At 56.3% G+C, this 15,792-nt stretch overlaps 1 long non-coding RNA gene across 1 annotated transcript; it reads left to right on the forward strand.

The window, feature by feature from the left end:
- The first annotated feature begins 207 nt into the window (after positions 1 to 207).
- On the forward strand, positions 208 to 9,124 carry LOC122463868. The gene is made up of 2 exons (XR_006287534.1): positions 208 to 6,707; positions 7,750 to 9,124. It is a non-coding gene; the product is annotated as an uncharacterized LOC122463868 (long non-coding RNA).
- The last annotated feature ends 6,668 nt before the right edge of the window (positions 9,125 to 15,792 follow it).

The following is a 15,792-nucleotide window of genomic DNA, read 5'->3' on the forward strand; positions in this document are numbered from 1 at the left end:
GAGGGGGTATTTGATAGCTGCTTTCAACTACCTGAAGGGGGGTTCTAAAGAGAATGGATCTAGACTGTTCTCAGTGGTACCAGATGACAGAACGAGGAGTAATGGTCTCAGGTTGCAGTAGGGGAGGTTTAGGTTGGATATTAGGAAAGACCTTTTCACTAGGAGGGTGGTGAAGCACGGGAATGGGTTGCCTAGGGAGGTGGTGGAATCTCCTTCCTTAGAGATTTTTACAGTCAGGCTTGACAAAGCCCTAGCTGGGATGATTTAGTTGAGGATTGGTCCTGCTTTGAGCAGGGGGTTGGACTAATGACCTCCTGAGGTTTCTTCCAACTCTGATAATCTATGATACACCTGTGTTTCTCAATCTTTTTGATACCCAGGACCGACTTGCTGCCTTCCTAAACTGTCAGGGAGATCTCAGGGACTGGCGCTGGTCCAGGCCTGGTCATTGAGAAACACTGCTCTACACAACTACAATGGACAGGAATGTCTTTTATTATTAGGAAAGCCTGGTAGTTGGATCTCTATAGAAAGGCTTTTAATTCTCAGAATTTGGGTATTGTCTGTGCTGACAGTCGTACTGTTGCAGCTCGTATCTCTTACATGCCAAAACATCAGAATCTAGGGCCTAGGCCCACTAGCTATTGCATTGTCCCCTACAACGAGGATACTGGAGGAGTGTGCCTTTCTGACAGCCGAAGCTGCAAGCAAATCCTGTTGCTGGAGGGTGATCCAGGCTCTCGGGAGATCCTTAGTGTGCTGTGTGTGCTCCCTCCCCTTTCTATTAGCCAATTGGCTGCTGCCTTGCATAGTAGGTAGGTTTGGCAAAATGCACCTGTAGAGCTGCCCCGTAGATCAAATCATTCCATTGGGACTTAACTACTATAGGATGCTACCACATCTAGCCTTGATTCCCAGAAGGAATGCAGTTAATCAACAGGGTGCTCTAAGGGCTGCTCTGTACCTGAGTGGGGATGTGCAGAGTAGCTGGAAGTGCTGCTGTCCTGCAGATATAGGAGTAAAGAGGAACTCGTGGCCGGGGAAGGAGGTCGCTCAGGATTTGTCTTTATTGGTGCATTGAGTTCTTAATGTAACGCACCATCTTGAAAGCCTTCAGGTTCAGCGTTCCTCCCTGGATCCCCTTCTGGCCCACTAGGATGAGGCACACTGGGTTGGCCAGGGCAACAGTAATGGCATAGGTGCAGGTGTCACTGTTCTCCTCTTGCCGTTTGGTCCGGAGGTCCATGGTGTAATTGTGGGTGTCTGTGTAGAGATTGTCCCGGATCACCAGACACCTGAGCCCACCCAGCGTGGTTCCCTTGGTGAGAAGTGTGTCTCTATTCCTACCCAGGAGCACTTGGATCTCCAGCTGAGTCATGTTTGCCAGAATCCCACCTGGGTGGGCAGCCAGGAGCTGCTGGTGAGCCACGGAGATCACTGCTGCATCGCAGCACAGCCCATCTCTCATCAAGCTGCTGATGTACTCCTGCCAGCCCGACATCCTGTGATCTGTGGAGCAATGTGTGCAGCTATGCCCACCTTGCTGACACGGAAAGGTGGAGAGGAAGGTTCCTCTTAACGTCTCTGATGGTAAGGAGGTCCCTTGTTCTAACCTCCAGCTTGGTCTCAGAAGGGCAAGGCACACATTCAGTCCATACAGTCTCTTTCCATGAATGAATGGCTTATTTAAGGCCAAGAGGAGGGGGAGGCTCTTACTACTGTGACAACATGCGCTTCCTCCCAAGCACAGTGTAAATCCCTGGTGCTCACCAAACAAGGATGTCTTCAAAGCTAGATTTCCAGATGCTAAGATCCTGCACTGTTTTTTCTCATCTGCACTGAGCAACCTCCACCAACACCCCAAGCAGCTGGACCCTGGGTGTGAAGGCTTAGCTGCCCTCCATGGCTTCTGATCTCAACCCGGGAAACAAGCCAGTGCTATGACGACAATGAGATCATTTCTCCCTGTGATGTCACAGTGCATCCTAACTGATGTCTGTCTAGTAAGTTGATTCATCCTTTGCTGTGTATTCAGGATTCTCCTTAACATTCATTTTCCTTTCTGCCCTACTTGAGAGAACATGTACTGGTGTAGTTGTCAGGTCCTAATCCACCAGTGCACTCTTGCTATGACCTGCTCTAGCTCCTGTGTGGGAAACTCCTCCATAGCCAGTGCTTCTATAGCAGCTTTTACATTCTGGACTTACTCTGTAAGGAAGCACCACCCCAGAGATCACCAACCCTTCCACCCCATGGAAAAATGTCCTACTGCAACTAGCATGCAGGGCTTCCTGGATCGCCGCTGACCTACACCCTCATCAGTTTGCTACTGTTCTGTCCCACCTGTGTCAGTTTCATCTGTTCAGAGATGCTGGTCTAGGGTGGCAACCCTATTGCCTCACATCCAGTGCTCCTTTGGCTGCCGGGTTTTGGAGCAGTGCAGCAGCCAGGGGAAGGGGAGGGCATGGGACTGTTTTCTGCAAGAAGAGAAGGAGCAATACTCAAGAATTTACAAATGAAAATAGAGGCTGAAGGGGGCTGTGAGCAAATGCCTGATTTATTACATAGACAAGCTGGGTGAGATAATATATTTTATTGGACCAACTTCTGTTGGTGAGAGAGACAAGCTTTTGAGCTGCATCAAGCTTGTTTTAATCTATTACACGTCTGCAGTTCTTACAAGCTGGTTTCCCTGGGTGTTAGCAGCAATCTACATGGCAAAGGTGGAGTGAAATAGCTAAACTAACTGAGAAGACAGCAGGGACTGGGCTCTTCAGACAGCAGCTGAAGCATTCAGTCTGTCTCTGATTTGTAGCTAACGGTGAATGTGCCCTCTAGTGTTAGAAGCTGGAGTGACTTTCTTGAGCAATCGCACCAGGGAAGGGAGGTAGCAGGAAGCAACCCTGAGCCTATCACTCTCCCCAGAGGCTAAGGAAGCTTCTTCTCTCTCCAGAGGGCTGGGTTGCAAGTAGGGGAACGGCAAGGAAGAGTTTGACATTGCCCTTTCTTCCCTGCCTTCTGCAGGTCTGTACCCTGCTGGCAGTGATTTATTAGCAATGGGGAAATGTTGACCCCAGCTGAAGAAGCATGCTGCAAAAAGGTCCTGGCCCCTTGCACAAGCAGCATGCATGCTACTGTGACCCCTGGCTGGCCATAACTGGTGGCCAGCTCTAGAGAGGGTGTGAAATATTTCCATGCCCATGGAGGGGAATCTTTCTCTCTCCTACCCCTGGCTTTCTTCCTGGCAGCACAGAACTGAGGGTAGAAACAACCTATTGCTGAAGGACGAATGCCCTGTCCTAGGAGCTTTAGCCAAGTGCCTCCAAGCACAGGACTGGATCTCCAATGGAAGTGCTGCAGCTGGGGCTAGAGGATAGCTAAGGACTGAATGAGCATAGAGGACAAGTCCTATCCTCCCCCACTCAGCCAGAGGAGTACACCCATAGAGGCAGTCCCTTTAATGGCAGGATAGGGATGCACCAGCTCCCACTAAGTGTAGATGAGGTCTCAACACTGCAGTCATCTGTTTCGGCCAACTGGAACTTGATGTAGCTTCCAGTATGACAGCTATCACCTGATCTGCCATGCAGCCCACAGCAGTAAGGGTGCTTAGCCAGCCAGCTAAGGTGTAGTTAGCTCTTCCGTATCTACCCTCTGCTTCCACTCTACATTTTGCTGCCCCAGTATGCTAGTACAAATGGTTGCTGCTCTTGTTTTCTTTCCCTGGGAATTATTTTCTCTAGCTTAGTGCAAGCCAGGACAGCGCCTTCCTTGCCAGCTTCACCTTGCTGTAGTGTCTGCTCCACGAGGATCTCCAAGCACCTCACAAACATTACTGGTGGGGAAACGGAGGCAGAGTGCGGTGAAGCATCTTGCCCACGGTCAGAGAGAAGCCATGTGGCAGATAGGGAGCGAGTACCTAGATCTCCTTGGTCGCTGTGTTTATCCTTTAACCAACTGGGCCACTCTCTTTCTCCTAGCTGTCCTAGCTGTCTTGTTCATAAAATACATCCACTATGGGTACTAAGCTGGTGCAGATTGTGCATTACTACTAGTGCTCTGTTCCCAGTGCACCAGGAGGTGTACACCACTCACCTGCTGCACCCCCTCTTCTGAAGCAATTAAACTTCCTTCTCATATAACTGGGCCCAATCCAAGAAGAAGAAATAAATTTCCTCCTTTCATTTACTCATTTTGCTTTGTTTTTGTTAGCTTAGATGTGATTCCTCCCCTCTCCCTTATTCATTCCTCCCCACCCATCCATTACTGCTCAGCCAGAACTGAGCCAAGGGCTTGTAGGCTGCTGTGTTCCTCCAGGCCACCTTCCTGCTTCCAGTCTGCCAGGAACGCTGGGAACAGAGCATCCCAGACCACCTCTGCAAGTGACATTCTCCAGCCTTCTGGCACAGGCAAACTGGACTGGCCAGCGCGTCAATCCAGCGCTGTCTCCTTCAGCATCGGGGTAGTTACCATTACCCCATTAGCCATCTTCATCTTCCCCAGGGCAAACATCGGTCCAGCTGCGTGAGTGGTTGCAGCCTCTCCTCCACTGCCCGGAGGCAAAATCAGAGCCTACTCTTTGGGTTGGCCTGGTCCTAAGCTTCAAGCTGCTTTTTATGCCTATTTCCATTCTGCATCCTTCCACCCTACTGAACCTGCCCATAGTGGGTCCCATTTCCTCAGCCTCTTGGTGTATCTGCAGTGACCCTCAGTCTTTGCTCATTCTCTAGCTATAGAGGGTGGGGGTTAGGAGGAAACCTGGCCCACGGGGAAGTTATCCCATAAATGCCTTCTGCAGAGTATCTTGCACTTTCCTTTGTAGCAGCTGCTGTCAGAGGCAGGACTAGTTGGCTGCTGGGATTTGATCCAATAGGGTATTTATTCTGTTCACCCCACTGCAGCCTCTACAGACCTTGCAGCCTCACTACCTGGGCAAAGGGGTTTGCCTAGGTCTCTGACACATAACAGGAGGCAGCGACATGTCTCCTGAGGGCTGGAAGCAATGTGTTCTGTGCCAAAGCACTGAATGAGATGGGAGAGAGTATTGGCTCTGGAAGAAACCTCAGCCATATCCCATAAGGGGGGAAAGAGGTGTGGCTTGCCAGAGTAACTATGAAGAGACCACCCCATGCTATGATGCAGGAGAGAGGGGGTCCTGCTGCAGGAGGGGGAAGTGAAGGCAGTAGGTCAAGCCCCACCTGTCCGCAATGGAGTCCCCACTATCCTACAGCATCTGGGTGATTTGCTTTATCTGCTGCTTGTGGAAGTAGTCACGGGCATGTGATAGATAGCAGCATCCCTGCACCGCTCCCACAGGTCACTGCTCGAGTAGCTGGCTGTTTTCTCCATCAGCTCCTTCAGGTTCATAGCACTGCTGGAGGCACGGCTGGTGCCTGTGCCAACATGCCAACCTGACCATTCTCACCCCCAGGCTTGGGTCCTGACGCCAGCCTCATCCAGATGGGGAGAGAGGTGGTACTTTGAACTGGGCACTGTGAGTGGCTGACCCTTCCCTATGCCGTTGGGCCCCTCTTGCTAATACGGCCATGACTCTCAGCTTTGCTAATCCTGCTGTAGGGGGGTTATCTTCACCCTGGCTTCTTCCACTGCTTTACTACTCATAGACTGCGGGAAATTTGCAGCTTCCTCTGAGCAGTAACTCACTCAGCCTGGCAAACATAAGTCCACCATTAACCCTTTGGAGGCTGATGCTTTCCCAGATGTTTACATCCTTGAGGACTGTGCAGTTGCTCAGGGTTTGGCTGGGGAATAAGATCAGGGCAAGGCCCTGGCATGGAGAAAATCCTGGTCCCGCCACACCCCAGCTGGTAAACCCCTACCCTATGTGCACCCATCCTGTTGCTGGGGCCTGACTCCTTTATCAAAGTGCATCACATTGGGCAGGGGTGGGGAGAAAGTGGCCCACAGGTGAGCAGCAGTGGAGGGAATGTGGGTCAGCAGGCTGAGGTGGGTATTTTCCTGAAGGGAGCAGAACCCCAATGACCAACCTGCTGCTGTTTCTGCTGGGATGAAGGGTTGGCAGCCATCTGCGTACGTGGCCACTCTTGCTCATCCCAGTGTAGCTGGGGCTTTACAGGAGCTGGTGTGGGAACACAATGTAGGCTATCCATTGCATGATGCATGGGGTATGCTCATCTCCCCTGCCTCCCGCCTCTCTGATTGGGGAGAACTTTGCATTGTCAATGCAAGCTGTTTCCTTCTTCCCACCTGCCACCCGTGGGCTGGTCACTCTTGGATCATGGGCATCTTGCCTTTTGGGAGGCCGTGCCCCTTGCCAGGCCACAGGTCTGTGCTGAACAGAGCAGAGAACGGCCTCCTGAGCACAATGCAGAAGGAGCAAAGTGCAGAGACGCATATTTATTATGGTCAGAATGAGCTTCAGAATATCCTGCTGCTGCCTCAGCATCTGCAGGGAGAGAGGAGGACAGAGCGTGAGTGTTGGGGTGCTGGGGGTGGGAAGATGTTTTCTTATAGGTAGACCGATCTGGAAGGTGGCAGGCGTCCTCCTCAGGATGGCAGGGTCCACACTCACTCCAAGCACCATCACCTTCGATGCAATCAGACACACAGATTACGTGTTACCAGTTGCAGCCTCTGAATCATGGATCTGGTGGGAAGTGCTGGGATTTGATCTGCTGCAGCTCCCCCTAGAGGTGACAAACTGGAACAACAAAGCACCAAGCCAGGTACAAAGAGGAAACCAAAAACACCCGCTAGGCTCCCAGCAACAGTACTGCCAACCCCAAATGTTCAAAAATCATGAGTTAGGCTCTCTAAAAATCATGAGATTGGCTTTAAAATCATAAGATTATGTAAAAATAATAGATGTGGGGTTCTTTTTATTTGTCTTCTGCTTTTTGAGCCTCTAGGGTGCGCTGGGGCCACATTTTTAAGCTTTCTTCACAGCCATGAGGGCTAGAAACTGACTTTTTCTTTCAGAGGGAAGGCTGAAATCATCACATATCCACTTGACTCCAGGAGCTGGGGCTTTAAGGAAAACAATCATTATTATTAGACTCATGACAAAATCATGAGAGTTGGCAACACTGTAACAACTGCCCTCTCCCCTGTCAGCTGGTACCTGACAGTCAGATCGGCTCTCCAGCCCATCCCAGAGGCTCATGAACTGGGCTTTGATCATGGCATTGGCTTCATGGTCAGCGCTGGAACAGTTCTGCAGAAAGGAACCTGTCAGAGATAGGAGCACAGGTACAATAGTATAGCTGGAGCTCCAGCCTCATCCTGCCTCCCATCCCCCTGCACCACTAACAACCTTACCCCAGCACTTCATCCTGACACCCCTAATTTGCCCCTCTCTGCAGAAGTCATGGCATAGTGCCTAGACGAGAACATCTGTTCTAGGACATCAGTATGGGGGCAGGAGACCCAGACTCTATTCCCAGCTGAGCTGGCTCTGCCATGGATTCAGTATGTGGATTTGAGTGAGATGCATCCCCTGTCTGGGCCCCAGTTTCCCCTTCTGTAAAAGGAGCTAATTATATCCCCTCTGTACAGCAGTTTGAGAGCAATGGGTGAAAAGGGTGATCTAAAGGGCTGTTACTGTAGCATTAGACCCTGCAGGCATAGGGACCCTTTGCTTCCAGCCCTGAGGCTTGGACGCATTGTGGTCCTGGGGCCTGAGCCTAGGAGCTTGTATTCCTGGGTTCAAATCCCAGCTTTGCCACTGCCTTTCTGTGGCCTTGGACAAATCATTTAATCTCTCTGCAGCTGCTCCCTGTTTACCTATTTTATCAATGAGGATGATGCAGAGCTGGATCTTGGTGACCAGTAAGAAAACAGCTGCTTTGAGCTTCTGTGATTCCCTGTACCACTTGTCAGCCAGGGACGACGCCTGCAGGTGTATAAACTGGCACCCTGAGGCCTGCGCGATTGCCTTGGCAAAACGGGTCTTCCCACAGCCAGGGGAGCCATACAGAAGACCCTGCAGGGGGAGATACATCAGCACCGCCTCACAAGCTGCCCTTTTCCATCCCTGAGAGCCCACTCATACCAGGCTAAAATCCCAAAGAAGTGCTCAGCTAACTGGGCCCCATGTGACCATGCTGGAACCAGTAGGGGAAGGGAGCTACACAGCCTCTGAAGCAAACAGATTCCTAGCTAGATGCTCTCCTTGTTTGCATTGGATGGGCAGGCCCCTCTCCCAATGAAAAGTGCTCTGCTGCTATTGGAGATGTCCCAGCCTAGTGGGGATCCTTGGGGACTGTTATCAGCCCGAGTGAACATCAGGCCTTGGGGGTGAATGAATGTCCCATTCAGCCTTGCCTCCTTTGGCAGGAAAGGGTGGCTCTGTGCAGAGAACTGCTAGATCTTCATTGATTAAAACCCCAGGAAGGGAAAGGGAGGGTCCATTCCTAACCCTGCCTCAGAGCTCAGGCTCCTATTAGTTCAGCCTCAGTTTGAGAGTGGGGAGAACAAGGCACTTTTCTATCCTCTCCCTACCCCACCTATCACCGAATCAATTAATTTACATTTCCCCATCGACAGCTACAACTTTGATTGATCATTTACCTTTTTTTAAAAAAAATAGTTCTTTCCAAACAGATGATTATAGTTGAGCATGAATAGCTGGTAATTGGGATTAAATAGTGTGTGGGTAATTCATTATTGATTATATGTGGGGGCATTATGGAAGACTTCCCCTCTCTATCTATTCCATCTCTCTCAGCATGCTGCCACCTCCTTATTCTGGGTCCAGCAAGGAAAGCTTCCCCATCTTTCCTATTGCTATTTAGAAACCCACCTATCATTGTGACCTTTTAGTCCCAAATAAACAAAAGGCCTAGGAAGCTTTCTACAGCCCAGTCCATAAAAGCGAAGGGTGCAGGGGGATTTAGGTTTGCTCCAGATAGATCCTGCCTCCCCACAAAAAGATCTGAAGTGTGAGTAGGTCAATTTACCCTCACTAAGAACTGCATGTAGCATATTCTATTTCTTAAGGGGGAATAAAGGACAGAATTTCCATTTAACTCAAGTATGGTTTAAAATTAAAGGTACTGGATTGTGACATTTTGTTTCCTGTAGATATAATTGTGAAACTGTAAGCTCTTTCTTTTTCTGTACAATAAAACACGGGTTGAAAGTCTTTTGCCTAGAAGATTTATTTACACCTCTATGGATAAAAAGAATAACCTTGAGAACACACTATACTGATGGGTTGATAGCACCTCAGCAAATTTCAGTGAGCAGGTAATTCCCTTTCTGATGCCTGTGCAGGGGATATCTATTTACACTAGAAACTTTTGCTGTATCTTTTGGCTATATATGGCCCAGATCCTCAAAGGTGTTTAGCCATTACGGGAGTGAGGAGCCTAAAAGCCTTGGAGGATCTGGGCCGCTGTCTCTTGGCTTCTCTTTCCCGACAGTGGAGTCAGGCTGTGCAAATGGGAAATTGCTGCCTAAGGCTGGGAAAGGCCCAACTCCTCCCTGGGCTGGTGATGGGCTCTGCCAAAGTGCCTGGGATGGCACCATGGTGCTGGGGACGAGGGAAGCCAGGGTGGGCTTGGTGCTAGAGCCTGGGCAGCAGGGATGGGGCCAGGCTTGGCGTTGTGAGGAAGCAGGTGCAGGCAGGCTCTGTGAGCTGCTGAGGGACAGCAGGGGATGGTTTGGTCCTCTCTCCCCATAGGAAGAGGCCAGGATGGGCACAGTGGGAAATGGCCTGAGAGGTGAGCTCTGTCCCTTGTACCTCCGGGACCAGCTCTGCTCAGCACTGACCCCGCTGCCACCACGGCACCAGGCACCAAAACAGCCCCGGGCACAAGGGCTGGATGGAGCCCACGGGGGGCCACCCGGGGGCAGGGCTCGGGCCGGGCGGGAATGGGTTCAAGAGGGAGGGCGTTAAATGTGAGGGAGCCCGAGTCAGCTCGAGCCTGGGCCGGGGCTTAGAGTGAGAGGACGGCAGGCGCCGACTGTGAGGCGACACTGAGAGAGAACCACTGAGGTGGCACGAGCCGGGGCGGGGCGCAGGGGCCGAGGGCCACGTTTCCAGGCGGGGCCCTGGTCTTCGAAGTGCTGACACTGCTCCAGGCGCTCAGGGAAGGGGGAGCGCAATGGGGAGAAGCGGCAGAGGGAGGCCGCCCCAGCACTCGGAGCCGGCAGCAGAACCGTGCAGGAGCCCCCCGCCCTGGAGCAGCAGAAAGGTTGGCGCCAGATGGCACAAGTGCTGCAGGCTGGGCAGGGGGGCTCAGACCAGGCTCCCACATGGGGGCAGAGCTACGGGGCTGCGGCGGGAAGGGGTGGAAACACCACAAGGAGGGGGGTGGGAAGCAGCGAGCGGCGCTGCCTGAGAAAGAGGAGCAGGTAGCCGGGCTGTGAGGTGGCAGGAGGGGCAAAGGCGAGTCTGGAGCGAGAGGGCAGGAAGCAGCCGGGCTCTGGTGGGAAGCTCTGAGGTGGCAGGAGCCGGAGCCTGGGTTGGGCGGTCAAGAGAGATGCAGGGCAGGCACTGAGGCAGGAGGCGCTGAGCTTGCTGCAGAGCGGGAAGGGGCAACGCTGAGGGGGTGGGAGGAGGCTGGGGGCAAACCCAGAGAGGGGGTACGGGCAGAGGGAAGGGCTGGCTTGAGGGGGGAAGCACTGAGGTCACTCGAGGGGGCGGGGGAGTGTCTGAGGGGGCACCAGAGGGCAGGGCTCCAGCCAGGCACGGAGGGGTCAGGGCACGAGGGGTGTTCACGTTCAGGTGGGAAATATCGACGTCACTGGAGGGGGAGAGGAAGGTGATTCGAGGCAGCAGGCTGGGCAAAGACCTGAGGTGGCACGAGTTGGAGGATGGGGCTCAAGCTGAGGAGGGAAAGATCTGAGGTGACACAAGAGGAGAGGATCAGAGCCAGGGCGGGAAAGGCTGAGGTGATGCCGGAGGAGGGCTCAGGGTCTGGGTGGGAAAGGCTGAGGTTATGCAGGAGGAGGGGCTCAGGGCCAGGGCGGGAAAGGCTGACGTGAGGCTGGAGGAGGGCTCAGGGTCTGGGCGGGAAAGGCTGAGGTGATGCCAGAGGAGGGCTCAGGATCTGGGCGGGAAAGGCTGAGGTGATGCCAGAGGAGGGCTCAGAGCCTGGGTGGGAAAGGCTGAGGTGATGCTGGAGGAGGGCTCAGGGTCTGGGTGGGAAAGGCTGAGGTGATGCCAGAGGAGGGCTCAGAGCCAGGGCAGGAAAGGCTGAGGTGACGCCAGAGGAGGGCGCAGGGTCTGGGTGGGAAAGGCTGAGGTGATGCCAGAGGAGGGCTCAGAGCCTGGGCAGGAAAGGCTGAGGTGACGCCAGAGGAGGGCTCAGGGTCTGGGTGGGAAAGGCTGAGGTGATGCCAGAGGAGGGCTCAGGATCTGGGCGGGAAAGGCTGAGGTGATGCCAGAGGAGGGCTCAGAGCCTGGGCGGGGAAGGCTGAGGTGATGCCGGAGGAGGGGCTCGGAGCCTGGGCGGGAAAGGCTGAGGTGATGCCGGAGGAGGGCTCAGAGCCTGGGCGGGGAAGGCTGAGGTGATGCTGGAGGAGGGGCTCAGGGTCTGGGCGGGAAAGGCTGAGGAGATGCCGGAGGAGGGCTCAGGGTCTGGGCGGGAAAGGCTGAGGTGATGCCGGAGGAGGGGCTCAGAGCCTGGGCGGGGAAGGCTGAGGTGATGCCGGAGGAGGGGCTCAGAACCTGGGCGGGAAAGGCTGAGGTGATGCCGGAGGAGGGGCTCAGGGTCTGGGCGGGAAAGGCTGAGGTGATGCTGGAGGAGGGCTCAGAGCCAGGGTGGGAAAGGCTGAGGTGATGCCGGAGGAGGGGCTCAGAACCTGGGCGGGAAAGGCTGAGGTGATGCTGGAGGAGGGGCACAGGCACTGGGCAGGAAAGGCTGAGGTGATGCTGGAGGAGGGCTCAGAGCCAGGGTGGGAAAGGCTGAGGTGAGGCTGGAGGAGGGCTCAGAGCCAGGGCAGGAAAGGCTGAGGTGATGCCGGAGGAGGGCTCAGGGCCAGGGCAGGAAAGGCTGAGGTGATGCTGGAGGAGGGGCTCAGGGTCTGGGCGGGAAAGGCTGAGGTGATGCTGGAGGAGGGGCTCAGGGTCTGGGCGGGAAAGGCTGAGGTGATGCTGGAGGAGGGGCTCAGGGTCTGGGTGGGAAAGACTGAGGTGATGCTGGAGGAGGGCTCAGAGCCAGGGCAGGAAAGGCTGAGGTGATGCTGGAGGAGGGCTCAGGGTCTGGGCAGGAAAGGCTGAGGTGACGCCAGAGGAGGGCTCAGAGTCTGTGGGGGAAAGGGTGAGGTGATGCTGGAGGAGGGCTCAGGGTCTGGGTGGGAAAGGCTGAAGTGATGCTGGAGGAGGGCTCAGGGTCTGGGCGGGAAAGGCTGAGGAGATGCCGGAGGAGGGCTCAGGGTCTGGGCGGGAAACGCTGAGGTGATGCCAGAGGAGGGGCTCAGAGCCTGGGCAGGAAAGGCTGAGGTGATGCTGGAGGAGGGGCTCAGGCACTGGGCAGGAAAGGCTGAGGTGAGGCTGGAGGAGGGCTCAGGGTCTGGGCGGGAAAGGCTGAGGTGATGCTGGAGGAGGAGTCTGGGCGGGAAAGGCTGAGGTGATGCCGGAGGAGGGGCTCAGAGCCTGGGCGGGGAAGGCTAAGGTGATGCTGGAGGAGGGGCTCAGGGTCTGGGCGGGAAAGGCTGAGGTGATGACGGAGGAGGGCTCAGAGCCTGGGTGGGGAAGGCTGAGGTGATGCTGGAGGAGGGGCTCAGGGTCTGGGCGGGAAAGGCTGAGGTGATGCTGGAGGAGGGCTCAGGGCCAGTGCAGGAAAGGCTGAGGAGATGCCGGAGGAGGGCTCAGGGTCTGGGCGGGAAACGCTGAGGTGATGCTGGAGGAGGGGCTCAGAGCCTGGGCGGGAAAGGCTGAGGTGAGGCTGGAGGAGGGCTCAGGGTCTGGGCGGGGAAGTCTGAGGTGATACTGGAGGAGGGGCTCAGAGCCTGGGCAGGAAAGGCTGAGGTGATGCTGGAGGAGGGCTCAGAGCCAGGGTGGGAAAGGCTGAGGTGATGCTGGAGGAGGGCTCAGGGTCTGGGCGGGAAAGGCTGAGGTGATGCTGGAGGAGGGCTCAGAGCCTGGGCGGGAAAGGCTGAGGTGACGCTAGAGGAGGGCTCAGAGCCTGTGGGGGAAAGACTGAGGTGATGTTGGAGGAGGGCTCAGGGTCTGGGCGGGAAAGGCTGAGGTGATGCTGGAGGAGGGGCTCAGGGTCTGGGCGGGAAAGGCTGAGGTGATGCCAGAGGAGGGCTCAGAGGCAGGGCAGGAAAGGCTGAGGTGATGCTGGAGGAGGGGCTCAGAGCCAGGGCGGGAAAAGCTGAGGTGATGCCAGAGGAGGGCTCAGGATCTGGGCGGGAAAGGCTGAGGTGATGCCGGAGGAGGGGCTCAGGGTCTGGGCGGGAAAGGCTGAGGTGATGCCGGAGGAGGGGCTCAGAGCCTGGGCAGGAAAGGCTGAGGTGATGCTGGAGGAGGGGCACAGGCACTGGGCAGGAAAGGCTGAGGTGATGCTGGAGGAGGGCTCAGAGCCAGGGTGGGAAAGGCTGAGGTGAGGCTGGAGGAGGGCTCAGAGCCAGGGCAGGAAAGGCTGAGGTGATGCCGGAGGAGGGCTCAGGATCTGGGCAGGAAAGGCTGAGGTGATGCTGGAGGAGGGGCTCAGGGTCTGGGTGGGAAAGACTGAGGTGATGCTGGAGGAGGGGCTCAGGGTCTGGGCGGGAAAGGCTGAGGTGATGCTGGAGGAGGGCTCAGAGCCAGGGCAGGAAAGGCTGAGGTGATGCTGGAGGAGGGCTCAGGGTCTGGGCAGGAAAGGCTGAGGTGACGCCAGAGGAGGGCTCAGAGCCTGTGGGGGAAAGGGTGAGGTGATGCTGGAGGAGGGCTCAGGGTCTGGGTGGGAAAGGCTGAAGTGATGCTGGAGGAGGGCTCAGGGTCTGGGCGGGAAAGGCTGAGGTGATGGTGGAGGAGGGCTCAGAGCCTGGGCGGGAAAGGCTGAGGTGATGCTAGAGGAGGGCTCAGAGCCTTTGGGGGAAAGGCTGAGGTGATGCCGGAGGAGGGGCTCAGGATCTGGGCGGGAAAGGCTGAGGAGATGCCAGAGGAGGGCTCAGAGGCAGGGCAGGAAAGGCTGAGGTGATGCTGGAGGAGGGGCTCAGCCAGGGCGGGAAAAGCTGAGGTGATGCCAGAGGAGGGCTCAGGATCTGGGTGGGAAAGGCTGAGGTGATGCCGGAGGAGGGGCTCAGGGTCTGGGCGGGAAAGGCTGAGGTGATGCTGGAGGAGGGGCTCAGGGTCTGGGCGGGAAAGGCTGAGGTGATGCCAGAGGAGGGCTCAGAGGCAGGGCAGGAAAGGCTGAGGTGATGCTGGAGGAGGGGCTCAGAGCCAGGGCGGGAAAAGCTGAGGTGATGCCAGAGGAGGGCTCAGGATCTGGGCGGGAAAGGCTGAGGTGATGCCGGAGGAGGGGCTCAGGGTCTGGGCGGGAAAGGCTGAGGTGATGCCGGAGGAGGGGCTCAGAGCCTGGGCAGGAAAGGCTGAGGTGATGCTGGAGGAGGGGCACAGGCACTGGGCAGGAAAGGCTGAGGTGATGCTGGAGGAGGGCTCAGAGCCAGGGTGGGAAAGGCTGAGGTGAGGCTGGAGGAGGGCTCAGAGCCAGGGCAGGAAAGGCTGAGGTGATGCCGGAGGAGGGCTCAGGATCTGGGCAGGAAAGGCTGAGGTGATGCTGGAGGAGGGGCTCAGGGTCTGGGTGGGAAAGACTGAGGTGATGCTGGAGGAGGGGCTCAGGGTCTGGGCGGGAAAGGCTGAGGTGATGCTGGAGGAGGGCTCAGAGCCAGGGCAGGAAAGGCTGAGGTGATGCTGGAGGAGGGCTCAGGGTCTGGGCAGGAAAGGCTGAGGTGACGCCAGAGGAGGGCTCAGAGCCTGTGGGGGAAAGGGTGAGGTGATGCTGGAGGAGGGCTCAGGGTCTGGGTGGGAAAGGCTGAAGTGATGCTGGAGGAGGGCTCAGGGTCTGGGCGGGAAAGGCTGAGGTGATGGTGGAGGAGGGCTCAGAGCCTGGGCGGGAAAGGCTGAGGTGATGCTAGAGGAGGGCTCAGAGCCTTTGGGGGAAAGGCTGAGGTGATGCCGGAGGAGGGGCTCAGGATCTGGGCGGGAAAGGCTGAGGAGATGCCAGAGGAGGGCTCAGAGGCAGGGCAGGAAAGGCTGAGGTGATGCTGGAGGAGGGGCTCAGCCAGGGCGGGAAAAGCTGAGGTGATGCCAGAGGAGGGCTCAGGATCTGGGCGGGAAAGGCTGAGGTGATGCCGGAGGAGGGGCTCAGGATCTGGGCGGGAAAGGCTGAGGAGATGCCAGAGGAGGGCTCAGAGGCAGGGCAGGAAAGGCTGAGGTGATGCTGGAGGAGGGGCTCAGCCAGGGCGGGAAAAGCTGAGGTGATGCCAGAGGAGGGCTCAGGATCTGGGCGGGAAAGGCTGAGGTGATGCCGGAGGAGGGGCTCAGGGTCTGGGCGGGAAAGGCTGAGGTGATGCCGGAGGAGGGGCTCAGGATCTGGGCGGGAAAAGCTGAGGTGATGCTAGAGGAGGGCTCAGAGCCTTTGGGGGAAAGGCTGAGGTGATGCCGGAGGAGGGGCTCAGGATCTGGGCGGGAAAGGCTGAGGAGATGCCGGAGGAGGGGCTCAGGGTCTGGGCGGGAAAGGCTGAGGTGATGCCAGAGGAGGGCTCAGAGCCAGGGCAGGAAAGTCTGAGGTGATGCTGGAGGAGGGCTCAGGATCTGGGCGGGAAAGGCTGAGGTGATGCCGGAGGAGGGGCTCAGGGTCTGGGCGGGAAAGGCTG

The sequence above is a fragment of the Chelonia mydas genome, chromosome 26, assembly GCF_015237465.2.
Source record: "Chelonia mydas isolate rCheMyd1 chromosome 26, rCheMyd1.pri.v2, whole genome shotgun sequence".
In the NCBI taxonomy this organism is placed as follows: domain Eukaryota; kingdom Metazoa; phylum Chordata; order Testudines; family Cheloniidae; genus Chelonia; species Chelonia mydas.